The 13,417-nt window shown below is 42.5% G+C and overlaps 1 long non-coding RNA gene across 1 annotated transcript in view; it reads left to right on the top strand.

Annotated features, from left to right (window-relative positions):
- LOC141995584 (uncharacterized) overlaps positions 1-7,359 on the top strand; it is a 31,629-nt gene extending 24,270 nt beyond the window's left edge. Inside the window, exons 2-3 of the long non-coding RNA XR_012641363.1 lie at positions 2,668-2,723; positions 7,072-7,359. This is a non-coding gene — a long non-coding RNA (uncharacterized LOC141995584). The remainder of the gene's footprint in view (positions 1-2,667; positions 2,724-7,071) is intronic.
- The last annotated feature ends 6,058 nt before the right edge of the window (positions 7,360-13,417 follow it).

Below are 13,417 nucleotides of genomic sequence, written 5' to 3'. Positions count from 1 at the left end.
TGCTGCTGTTGCTACGCTCTATTTTTAGCATGCTAGTGTAAGTATGTCTCCACAAGCTGGAAATCACACCCCCAGCTCCAAGTGTAGACACACCCTTGGTGCTAGAAACCTTATCAGGGCAGGGGCAAGGGGCACTATTGCTCCAAACAGACTAGCTGAGCTAGGTCAGAACTGAGGGAAGTGTATTATTGGCAATACCAGGAGGGATGAGCTGGAGTGCCGATGAGAAGCGCAGCCAGGAAAGTAACAAATACTTTCCTTATGGATTATATTTTCTAAATGGGCAACCAACCTAATTCTCGATTACTGAGGGACAATCTCCACTCATTGATATACTTTATTTTCCACAACCAAATCTCTGTACAACTTTTCATGAGTGATGTGCCCGAATATTCGGATTCTAATATCTCAACTGTATCGTTAAATCTATTCACCTAAATTTGGGTTATTGCTGATTATGTACTCTATGTATCATATGACTTTAAAAATGAACTTTGTATTTGTGGATAGTCTAAGCACTATACCCAGATGTACAAACACTCTTTTTTCCTAATCTATGTATTATATAATTTTTTTTAACATTAGGTTTAATAAAAATGTTATACACTGTCAAAGGTACACTACCCCATGGCTTCTAGAGATCTCGCCTGCCTCAAGCACTGTGCCTCTGAGTGTTTCTACACTTTTGCAGCTCTGTCTCACAACCATCCCCCTGTTACTGGCAGCAGCAGGGAGCCACAATCTAGGCCTTTGATTTATACAGCAGCTCAGATTGGCTATGTTAGCGACTTCAATTTCTCTCTGTCACTGCTATGTATCTAGGACTTAGTTTCTGTATTCTCTGTTCCATTTCTCATTGCTACAGGTTCTTTAACCACTGGATGCCTGTTTGTGTTTTCCAGCATTCAAGCAATAAATTGGCACTGGGGCCTGGTTTTAAATCTCTTGCTTTCAGAACATCTTTTGCTTCATTTACACCTGCAAATACCAATCACTAAAAGAGCCGATGGCCTGAATATGAAAACATTATCATAGATATCAGAGGAGATGCTATAGCTGAAGAGAACATATGATGCTAATGTTCTTTTATAAGCCACAAGTGGCATCTTTGAAATATGGAGAGCTGGGGTCTGGCTTGTATTGGGAAAATTGTAGCAATGAGGAGGGTTATATATAATTTGAAACATCATGTGCAACAATATAACAATCTCAATTGATGGGGTTTTATGCCTTTGAATTGGTTTTGTTTTTCTGAAATGATTTTTTGGTCGTTTTCATGATATGTGCAGTGGAAAGATTTACTGCCAGAAAAGAAAGGGAAACTTGTGCAGTTAATCAGACTATAGGGACCCTCAGACCCTTTCTTCTCCCGACTCCCTTTGTCTTTCTCAACCCTTTTCTTTCCCTTTTGGGATTTGACTAGCCTGAGAGTTATAAAGAAAGAATATGTGTATATGTTCTTTTCGTCTATAACACCATTCCCCACTCTCTCCATGTATAATGACCAAAGAATATAAATGTCAAATGAATCCAGACAGAATGTTTCAGTTGTCTGTTATGTACATGCTGCATAAATTAATGACAGATGCCTTTTTCTCTCCCCCAAAACAGATGTTGTCATTTTCCCTTTGAAGCATCTCTTTTTGGATCCCTGAAATGCTTTTTTGCTTTGATAATTGCCAGTGAACAAACATGCCTATAGCTGGAGGGAAAAGAAAGAGAGGTTGAATAGGTATTTCTGAAGTATTGATCTCTTTTCCCCTTCAGAACAAATTCAGCTGAAATGTTTATTCTCCAGGCAGCAGCTAATAGGAAACACTGTGTTGACTACATTTTCTTGGGCTAAGACACTCTTATATAATACCACAACCTTGCAATCAAATTCTACCAAGGACGAAGGATTTTATCACTTCTCATATGAGTATATGGTGCTCCTATGGTCTCCTAACCATGTTACATGGAGTTTTAGCAGTGCTTGGTAATGGCAAATCATTTCATATGCATGTTGGCTCAGCTGGCCATATGTCAGACCTCAATTGGTTTAAGCATCGTCCAAACACATGAAAGGAAATGGCTCTCAAAAAGTGATTACCTAGTGCTGTTTTGGTGAACCACACTGGGGAGCAACTCAGATAGTCATTAAAGGAAACTTTAGTTTAACATGGTTAACAGGAAAACAAGTTGAAAGGGATAATTGTCATCTGTTTGTATTGTGGCTTTTGACTTTCTTGCTGCAAAGGAATGTTAAACAGCTTGCAAGGCCTGCCCTGTATCTGCCATCTCTCCAGTTTAGATTACTCAAGCAGAAAAATACAGCAGTAGAAAAACAAAATGTTTGCAAACTAAAATGCACTGGTGGCCATTGTTATGTCTGAAAAAGCAGGTTTTTTCAGCAGATGAAATTGTAACTGCATTTTTAGCATATTCTTCAAATTCCTTTAAAAGGCAGCAGATGCTGTTTCACATAATACAGTATTATGTCAGGGTGTTTGATTCAGATAGGCCTAATGATTTGGAAAGAATTCTGGGCTTTTTGTTCTGTGATCATAGTCATTGTGATCACTATAGTGTGTCAGTGGCTGTTAATACCTGTCTCTCTAGTTAATTTTTGAAAATTGTGCTCTGTAATTGATTGTGTTTGCAAGCCATTTTTTTTTCTTTTTACAGGTTGATTCTGGATTATATGACTGCTAAGGAACCGTCTCCTTCTCTGATATAATTTGGTAAGATCATCACATACAATGAAGCCCAGCTTCACTTTTCCTTAAATTGTTTATTATTGCTCAGGATCAGATAGTCATGTGGGCTCATTTTCTGTGCAGAATGGAAGCAGATTAGAATGAGTATCAGAGGGGTACCCGTGTTAGTCCGTATCCACTCTGAAACCTGTCACAAACAATGAGGCGTCTGGTGGCATCTTAAAGACTACAGATTTATTTGGGCATAAGCTTTCATGGGTAAAAAAACCCACTTCTTCAGATGCATGGAGGCTGAAGATGCATAATCCATGATCTGAAGAAGTGGGATTTTTACCCACAAAAGTTTATGCCCAAATAAATCTTAGTCTTTTAGATTAGAATGAAAACAGCTAAACTGTACAATGACCTACGTTGTATGTGTATTCATTACATCCTTTTGTTTTATGCACTATTGCAATGGGTTATTTGAATATGGGGGTTATTTGAATTTGAATTATTTACAGGAATCCAGTGTTCTCCTGAAACAGAGATCTTGAAAGTATCAAACTAGGTTACAAAATAGCTCAATCATCTCTCTTATTCTTCTAAAATAATGGCTTGTATTTGCACAAGATATGAGCCTTTGAAAATAGCACAGTTAAAGCAATTAATACAATAACTCTGCATTGTAGGTACAAGCATCCCATGATTTTTGTCTCATTATAGCTCAGCTTGCTCTAGATTGATTTGATTATACAGAACTAGCACACGTCCAAGATAGTCATGAGGAGAAGTCCAAATCTATTCCATGATGGGGGTGAGCATGTGGAGAAGCGGATACTGAAGATCCAGTGCAAGTTTAAAGTACTCTTTATAAATCCGGTACAAAAACACACCGGGAAGGATCATATTTTCAGTTAATAAACACTGTTGCCAAGTTTTAAAACTTGTTTCTCCTCTCCATAAAACATCTAGAAAGGTGATGAGTGTGACAGTTAGTTAGACTGATTTAATAGGAGTCAGTGTAGGTGATGCAGACTGTTCTCTGTACAGCTCAGACTTAAAATAGGGTGCTGTAAATAAACTGTTATGTTCAACAAAACCTTGTACAATCCCTGATAATTAATACATCTGTTTGACATTTGAAACGCTAGTATAGGTTTCAGCTTTGTTTGGCTCACAATGAGGACCTTTCCAAAGAACTTACTGGAGACTTTTAGAGTCTTGCCATAAAAGTTTATGTTCATGGGGCCAAATCTTCAACTGGTGTAAACCGGTCTATTTCCATTGAAGGCAGGTGAGTTTAATGAATAGTGTTGTTCCTGCTTAGTCAGTTCCTCGCAGGAGCAGCGAACATCATTTTGTTCATACAGGTGAACTTACGAGGCGTGAGTCTCCTTTAAAACTGGTGTAAAGCCAGAGTAACTTCATTAGAGTCATTGGAATTATGTAAAACTGGTGCTAGTGGTGAATTGGACCTGCCATGTTTTGAAACCCTTTTGACAAGTTCAAGACAAGTCCCTGACATAAAAATGAAAAGACCCTCTTGTGTCCTCTTTTAAGGAAAGTCCCCTAAAATTTAAATTTAATCAGTTTTTGATGGTGACCTTCCATCTAATGAGGTGAGACCCTGAAGCTGCCGTTTTTTTGCAATGCTTCGAGAAGTTAACGTTGGTATTAATGTCAACACCCTTTGACTTATATCTGTGGTGTCAACTGTCATCTGTTTATTTGGTACCTATACAGCTTTAAAAAAAAAAAAAAAAAGGCTGCTCTGATAGGTGTTTATTTTGAATTGTAATGATTATGGTTACTACAGAACAAGAACCATCCCTATGATGGGATCTGGCTGAATTCTTGAACCAAACAAACGAAACATGAGGACCAGATCTTCAGCTGTTGTAAAACTGATTGTCTTGGTGTAGACTCACCACCAAGAGTACCCCCTGGGGTCAGGAAGCGATATTGCAGGGACTCTTCTCACTGTAGCACTCCCTTTTGGCAGCCAACCTAGTACTGCAGCAGTGGTCTTCTGGGTTACCCAGCCCTCCAGCCAAGTCACACTTAAAGGTTCAGTCCCCTTCTGGGGTATCCAAGTCCAGCTGTAACTGTTCAAGCTCCAAGCTGGCTTCCCTGAGCTGGCCTCTTCAGTTTCTTAACCTGGCTGTCCGTGCAGGCAGCAGCAAAGTCCCTCTAAATCAAACAGAACTTAACAGAATCACACCCTTCTTTCACAGAGCAGCAGGTCCCAGGACTTGTCACTGGGCCCCTTAGTAAAGCTCAAAAGTATAAATAAAATTAAACAGTACCCAAAATTTTTCATCCCTCCCCAGGCAGGAGTCTCTCGTCCCTCTTGGGCTCCTCTTCACCTCTCTGTTCCTCTTATGGAACACCAGTCCCAACACTGCTTCCCTGGAGAGTTAGCTCCTGTCCCCTGTGGCTCAGCTCTCCAGCTACAACCCAGCTCAACCGCTGTCCTCCACAGGCAGCCCGTGACTGCTGGGCTTCCTCCCCTTTTAAGTGCTACATCCAGCACACGTGTGGCTGGGCTGGGCTAGTGAAAGAGGGCTGGCTAGCTCTGGGCCTCTTGGACTGTAAAGGGGCAAGCTACCTTGTTACACTGATGTACTGTCATTTTACTGAAGTACAACACTATCTTGAAGAAATCATCCTAGGGATTTATAGCTTGGGGAGACTGAGTTTGTTGACTGGCTGAATCTCAAGTGAAACGTATCACGTAGCCATGTAGGGTGTGGTCAGCTCTCCTGCCAAATAGCATATATGTTGTGGTGTGCACAGGACAGGAATAGAACTCAGGCCACCTGCCTCTCAGGCTAGTGCCCTATCCACTGGCCCACATTGCCTCCCTGAGAGACAGTTCTACAACAGTTTGCATTTCTTCTTCCACTTCCAACTAGGACCAGAAAGTGCAGAGACAAGAAAAGATGACAGATGAGAGGCGTGTCATTTGAACATTTTGGAATCTCAAAAAATGGCTCAGTCCAAAATGGTTCTGTTCAGATTCAGTTTGAATTCTGGATGCAGGAATACGTCTATTTTATTCAAGTCAACTAGCCATCTTTAGCCTTCACATAGTTTTATATTACAGTCGATCCTTCTGGGAGAAATAGATTTGAGTTCCTGGAGCAGGTGATGCTCAACCCTAAAAACTAATAGTTTCCTCACCATTATTGCCTCTTTCAGGGACCCAGATAACAAACCAAACCCAAAGCCTTAATGTACAGTAATGCATGCTGTGAACCGGGTTTAATTGGGGGAGGGCTGGGGTGGCTGTGGGTGTTATTTTCAGGCAACATCTGCACCTATCGGGGTTCTTTATTTGCAAAAAGAATTAAGAAAAGCTACAGGGGTAAGAGTATACACTAGGGCCCTGACAGAGGAGGATCGATCATACAGATGGAACATAAATGGGAAGGTCCAGAGAAACAAAAGGGAAGCGTGCTCTTGTAATGGAAGTGAGTTAGCTGGCGCAGTACATTTATCACATACAGTCATCATGGTGGGGGGAGGAATAAGTTAACAAAAAGATGATGACACATACGTTCACACGTGAAAAGTGGTTAGCTAAGAAATGTAGCCACGCTAGGGCAGGAGTCATTTTTCCATAGCTATACAGTATGTTTTTTTAAATGATTCTAGATGAGGTTAATATGCATATTGGTGGTGGTCAATGAAATTTTATCCCTCAGGCTATCTGTGGGGAACTAGGAATGCCCTGGTGAGGCTGCTGGCTCAGAGCCAGGAGACCTGCCTGACAGTGGAAAAAACTGCTCCTGCTTCAAAAATGCTCTGGGTAGAAAGGCTGTTCCCAGAGCTTCATCCAATTATAAAACCAGACAGCAGAAAGACCTTTTCCCCTTGGGAAGCTGTTACGAAAACTAGGCACAGTGAGTAAAGTGTGTGACTATTGCATTTCAAAGAGAAGTTTTACATGCAAGGGTAGGAGAGCAACCCCAGGGCCTCCAGGTGCAGGGCTGATGCAAGGTCAAATGGAGCCCCTTCAAACATCAGAACAGAGGCCCTGGCACTGCCTCAGGTCACACAGACTCAGCACGCATTAGACCTCCTTCCATTGAGAGGTTACTGAGTGCTGGGAGGCGGGTTGCTGCAGTTCCAGGGGCCATAATTGAGTAGTCCAGGTAAGTCAGAAATCACGGTGAATAAAGTGATTGGACCTTGTTGCGTTGCTGTATTTGACAGACCATTCTAGGATCAGACAGCAGGAGAATTCGACTAGTTTTCTGATACATATGGAAGAATTAATTAGCAAAAATATTTTGTCTGTGACAGTCACAGGCAAAATCTAAATTAGATTTGTGAGTGACTTGAACAGACTCTAAGAACATATCCTCTTATTATATTCCCTATACAGTAATACTAAGATTTGAAGAGAAAATGGGAGAGATGAACACATATATACATTGAACAAAGACTGACTTTAAGGACACAGCTGAAATATGGTTGATACTCTGTATGATAATTAAAGCCCTTTGTATCCCATGATTCTCTAGCTATGGAATTTGCTATAGATCCACCTGAAAGGATAACTCTGAGAGGTGTGAACTGTCCCAAGCATCTCAATGGGATTGTTAACTCTTAAACCTACTCTGCAAAGATCCGGTGACCTTGCTGCAGACTTCAGTTCCAGCTTAGTATGGGATATACAGAACCCTATGAACTACAGCCAAGAGTTGGAGATGACAGCCTCTTCGATCCAAGGGTTTCAGATAGGGAACTGCTCAGAGGAGTATGTTGTTATAGTCTATTTGATCAGAACAACGGGTCTATGAAGTTTAAAAAATCATTAAAAATCAAGTAATCTTTAAGTAGAGTAAATAAACATTTAAATAGCTAAAAAATGTAATGCATGTTTTAATCAGAACATGAAATATTCTCTATAGAACAAAGAAAATATGAAATAAAGAAAAGATAACTGTGAATTTGAGGGCTATTGTCCCATCAAGAGGGTCTGACGCTCCTCCTTTTCCCTTTCTCCAACATTCTTCTTAAACTAACACTAGAATAGAGTAGCTTACTATCCTGCTTTGGCTGTATTTCCTTCACCTTTCAGAACTGTGGCTCCTCTTTCCCCACTGAAGTGTTCTTTAACTTCAGTGACCTCTCTGCTACTAGAGTAGCTCTTGCTTTGTTCTCTAGTGGCTCTTCATTAGTTGGAGGAATCCCACAATACCTGGACGTAATTACAAGAGTTTTCTCCTTGTGCTTAGCACTGTAATCCATTTACGGGGCTGTGTTTATATACTGTGCAACTTTCTGAAGTATGCTGGGGATGGTTTCTGTATGTGTCAGACTCGATTACCTGGGAATCAGGTCTTCATGTTTTGCTAAAGACCTTTTCATTGAAAAATGGATTTTCCTAGGATAACTTATTACAGCACCACTTTCCACAAGTAAAGCCTATGTATAGTAGCCCACAAAGTGCAGTTTTGTGGATGTGAGTGTGTCATTCTGGTGACAGTGTTTCTGGGACAATATCTCAGCTCAATGTACCTATGAGTATTTGCCTGGAATTTCACTCCAATTAATAGTGATAGAAGAGCGTTGCACTGGAAGACAATGCACATTCATGGAGGATTCTTCAATGAAACCATTTTCCAGGGGAAAAGCGCATCCAGCTGTTTGGGGAGGACCACAATATAGAGCAGGGTGCAATGCTTGTTGAACGTATGGAACCTCTTGAAATGGCTAGTTTTATTTAGAAAGAAGAAAAACTTTATCACAGAGCCTGTCCAAACTCCAACTGACCACTGTAAACTTAAATCTCACTTCTGGAACACTTCATGTTGGACATGTGCATGTCTTAATTAGGCACAATGTCACTGTATCCAGATTTAGAGATCCCACCCCCCGCCCCCATATTATTTCTTTTGGTTGTAAACCAAAAAGCAGACAAAATTCTGCCCTGGGCTCTGAGAACACATACAGGGATGCGGTACTGCCACCTAGTGCAAGGGTATAGGGCACACAGTTCAATGAAATTACGACCAGATACATTTCGCTAGAGCATCCAGCAACTTCCATCTTCTACAGTGTTTCAGGTGAGGGAGGCAGGGGTCTGTGACTCAGGCTCCTTGCTGTATCCACAGTACTCTGCAGGGTGCTGGTGGGGTCTCCACCAAGGATGGCATGCAGGTCGTTGTAAAAGCAGTAAGTCTGTGGCTCAGCACCAGATCTGTTGGTGCGCTCCCTGGCCTTTTGGTGTGCCTGCTGCAGTTCAGGAACCTCATTGCTTCAAATCCACCCATGATGTCCTGCACATTGCTTAGAGTCACAGATATGATTAATGGCTATACACACTTACATTACAACGGCATGCACTGTGGATTTTCCAATTCCAAAATGATTGCCCGCTGATCAGTGGCAATCCGTATTTGCAAGCTCTCCCCACCGTGCAGTTCTCAGTCTGGTGTCCATGTGCTGGAAGGAACGTGGCCTTTCATATCCAGAAGTTTTGCAGCCAGTCCTTATCATCCAAAACCAGCATTATGATGCAATCCTTCCAGTCAGTGCTCATTTCTCAGAGCCAGAAGCCGCACTCTACCATCTGCAGCTGCTCTGGGAATGCCACCAACAGCCTTGAATTGTTTGTCACTATGTCCCTTAGCAATTTGTCCTCTAAGAAATCATCAGTATCCCCCATTGTTGAGGTACTTCCTCCACCTCTACCAGAGGACTGTTCATCCTGTGTTTGCAATGTTCATGAGAATAGCATAGAGTTATGCAGGCTCCATGATGCTGTCATAGTTAATGAACAGTGATGAGTGCCACACGGTTTTGTGGGATTTGAAAAAAAAAAGCTGTGAAAATTATGGAATTGGGATGGCATCAGGGGATGGAGAAAGATGCATGATGGGAACTTGACCCATGATGCCCAGCCCACCTGCATGACTCATGTATGTCTCCCTACGCACTGCAAAAATTCCCCAAATGTTATTGCACTGGAGGGTGGCTCATGGCACACTGGGATACCTAGCCATCATGCACTGCACTTTGCATCGACAAAAGGCAGTCCTGGTGAGCATGTGAAGCACTGACACAAGGTGCCAAGTATGCATGCACATGAGTGATATACTAACCATGGCAGCTTTTGAGTCACAGTCAGGAGAGAGAGTACTCCAGGGAAAGATACCTTCTGTCTCCCTCATCCTTGGCCAAGTGAGCTAAGGGTTGTAACCTTGTAAATACAGAGCTGCACAAGTTCCTAAAGGTGATGGGGAGAACACTGTGTTTGACCAGAAGACGGTCTCTAAGCAGTTTGTGAAAAGAGACAGGAGTGGGATGATGCTCTTTCATATGAGCATTGCAAGCACAGGCACACAATCCTCTGGTACTGGCAGAGTGACAAGAACAACTGCATCAGCAGTAAAGGACAGATGCTGTGGGACACAGTGAAAAACAATCCAAGCTTGGTGGTGGTATTCACAGGGCAGCTGCGGACAGTGGAGCACCACTTCTGTGCCCAAGAAATAAATGCTGACAGGTGAGATTACATCATGATGCAGGATTGGAATGATGAGTTGAACTTCTGGATGTTAAAAACCATGTTCCTGGATGTATGAGCTCATCCCAGGGCAGGGAGACCAGAATGAGAACTGCACTGACAGTGGAGAAGCGAGTGGTGATTGCACTGTGGAAACTTGCAATGCTGGATTGCTACTGGTCTGTGGGTAATCAGTGTGGAATTGGAAAATCCGCTGTTGGGGCTGTGGCACTGCCTGCTAGCCAGCTCAGATCACAACCCCAAGGAAAAAAGAAAAGGAGTACTAGTGGCACCTTAGAGACTAACCAATTTATTTGAGCATAAGCTCACGAAAGCTTATGCTCAAATAAATTGGTTAGTCTCTAAGGTGCCACAAGTCCTCCTTTTTCTTTTTGCGAATACAGACTAACACGGCTGTTACTCTGAACCCCAAGGAAGTGTTAAGTGTACCCATGCACTTGTTAGAACAGAACAAAAAGGGATGTTATCACGTTACCTGTACTTGGTGTGTGCCCGGTAATTATATTTGCTTGAAATGCATGAAAGCTAATGAAATGATAAAAACTGCCTTCACCTATCTGTTTCCTGTGATAGCTATCTTTGTACTTAATTAACCTTAGATCAAAGATATATTAGGATAAGAGTTTGCTTGATGTCACATTGTTCATGAAAATTAATGACATTGTCTGGATGTCGGTAACTAAGGCTTTGTCTACACTACCACTTTTGGTGGCAAAACTTTTGTTGGTCGGGGTGTGAAAAAACACCCCACTGAGCGACATAAGTTTCACTGACAAAAGCACTGGTGTAGACAGTGCTATGTCGGCGGGGGGCGTCTCTTGACATAGCTACCGCTGCTTGTTGGGGGTGGGTTAATTATGCCGGTGGGAGAGCTCTCTCTCTCAGCAGCATAGAGCGGCTGCACAGGAGACCTTGCAATGGTGCAGCTGCAGTGGTGCAGCTGTGCCTCTGTAAGGTCCGTAGTGTAGACGTAGCCTAAATGTGTGATGTATGTCTCTGTAATTGAATGGCCCATCAACTGCGGTTGAAGCCTTAGAACTTTAAATAAGAAGATTAACTTCAAAGCATGGGTCATTATGTAAGACAATGGAAGATCCACATATTTTGTCTGCATTTAGTCAACAAAGCAAGACCCATGTGGTGATGGAATCACTTGCCAGATGGTTTTCAACTATAAGAAGGGACCCTGGGAGCCTCTGCAGCTCTGATCTATTTGGATGCTGTCAGGGGCTTTCCAGATACAAGACAGAGGTCCCCAAAGCCATTTTGGGCATCCCTGAGAGACTGGTGGAGAACTACACGGATACACCATCTCTGCTTCATTTTGGACTTACAAACTCTGAGAAACCTGTTATGTATATTACCTGCTTTAACCTCTCAATAACTCATTTCTTTTTCTTAGCTAATACATCTTTAGGTTAGTTTAATAAAGAAATTGTCTGTGAGCATTGTTTTTGGTGTGTGATCCGGAGCATCCATTGACCTAGGGTGAATGACTGATCCTTTGGGGTTGGAAGAACCTAATGTGTGATAATTTTAGTTTTAATAACCTTTTGTCATAAAGTCCAGATTGTCTGGGTGGTAAAAAGGGGGTGGAGAGCTTAGGGGGACTGTCCAAGGCTCCATGGCTGGACTAATACCAGTAGTCCAGGAGTGCAATTTTATCACTGGTTTGGTGAAATCTATTTACAGACTATACCACCAGCTCTGGGTGTCCACCCTGTTTTCTGACCAGGCACTGTAACAGGGGCCATTGTCGTGCAGGTCCCTTAATCATCTCTTGCTAGGCAGGACTGTTACTCTTGGCAATGTGCAGGGCACAGTGGGTGGATTTACAGCAATGGGGTTCCTGAACTGCAATGGAGCAATAGCACGCATATCTCTATTTTGGCCCCCGCCCATCTTGCCACAGAGTATAGCAACAGAAAGGGCTGCTTTTCTACGGTTATGCAAAAGCATTGGTGGATCTCCAGGGATGCTTCACTGACCTCAGCGTTGGCTGGTTAGGGAAGGCATCTTAAATAACACAGGAGTGTTAGAAAGCTGCAAGTAGGGCCTTTTCTTTCCCAACCAGCAGATCACCACTGGCAATGTTGAAATGCCAACAGTGATTCTGGGGGACCCAGCCTACCTCTTGCTCCTCTGGCTTATTCCTTGACAACACCAAGGAAAGATTCAACTACCATCTCAGCAAGTGCAGAATGAGATATGAATGTGCTTTTGATAGATTTAAGGGACAATGGTGTTTACTGACAAGATTAGATCTCAGTGAAAAAATATCCCAATGGTTATAGCTGCCTGCTGTGTCCTAGATAATATCTGTGAAACAAAGGGGGAAAAGTCGACGCTGCGATTGAGGTGGAGCAGCTCTCTGCTGAGTTTGAACAGCCAGACGCAAGGGCCATTAGAAAAGCTCAACGCAAAGCTGTACAGCTGTGGGAGGCCTTGCAAAAGCACTCTAACATGAGCCACAATAATTCATTGTAGTGGACTGGACTCTACCTGGCCCTTAAGTTTTGGGGCCCATTAGGAACTGTGTGGTGCTTGGTGCACATCTATGACTATGACACTCTCAGTGCACTTATTAATTTTGTGGTGCTTGCTGTGCATTTGTGGTGATTACACTCTGTCACCGATCCTGTGAGTTCTGTCACAGAGGGTGGGTGCTTTAAGTACTGGTAGACATTCTGCAGCATATGTTGTGAACTAATAAAGATGAATTGTTTTTCAAAAAATAGAATTTTATTGAGTAACAAAACCAGTGCAAAAAATCTGTTAATTTAAAAGCAAATATATTAAAAACTTTAATTAACTCATGAAACAGAAGTTAAGAAGGGGAAAGAACATTCATGTCAATTTTGGCTACACATACACCAGTCGTGGCTCTTTCAAGTCAGTGTAGCTGTGGTAGTCTTTACTGTACCCCGGTGTGGTGTGGGAGGGGTAGGGATGCAGCCCCTGATGCCATGTGGAATGTTAAGGGGGGGTGGTAGGGATGTGCTAAAATGGACTTCTCCATGGACTGCAAGGGGGGCAAGCCAGTGACTCTTGAACCTGTAGGTCCAGAAGAGTCTGCATCATCTATGTTTGCTGCTAGAGAATCCCCATTATGTTCTGTTGCATCTCCCTCTCCTTTTCTTGCTGGGACTCCTGGGCCTTTCTTCTGTCCACTCTTTGCTTCGCCATATAGTTTGAA

The sequence above is a fragment of the Natator depressus genome, chromosome 1, assembly GCF_965152275.1.
Source record: "Natator depressus isolate rNatDep1 chromosome 1, rNatDep2.hap1, whole genome shotgun sequence".
NCBI classification, from domain to species: Eukaryota; Metazoa; Chordata; order Testudines; family Cheloniidae; genus Natator; species Natator depressus.
The sequence above is the reverse complement of the archived record's forward strand: the minus strand, read 5'-3'. Positions and strand labels throughout refer to the sequence as shown.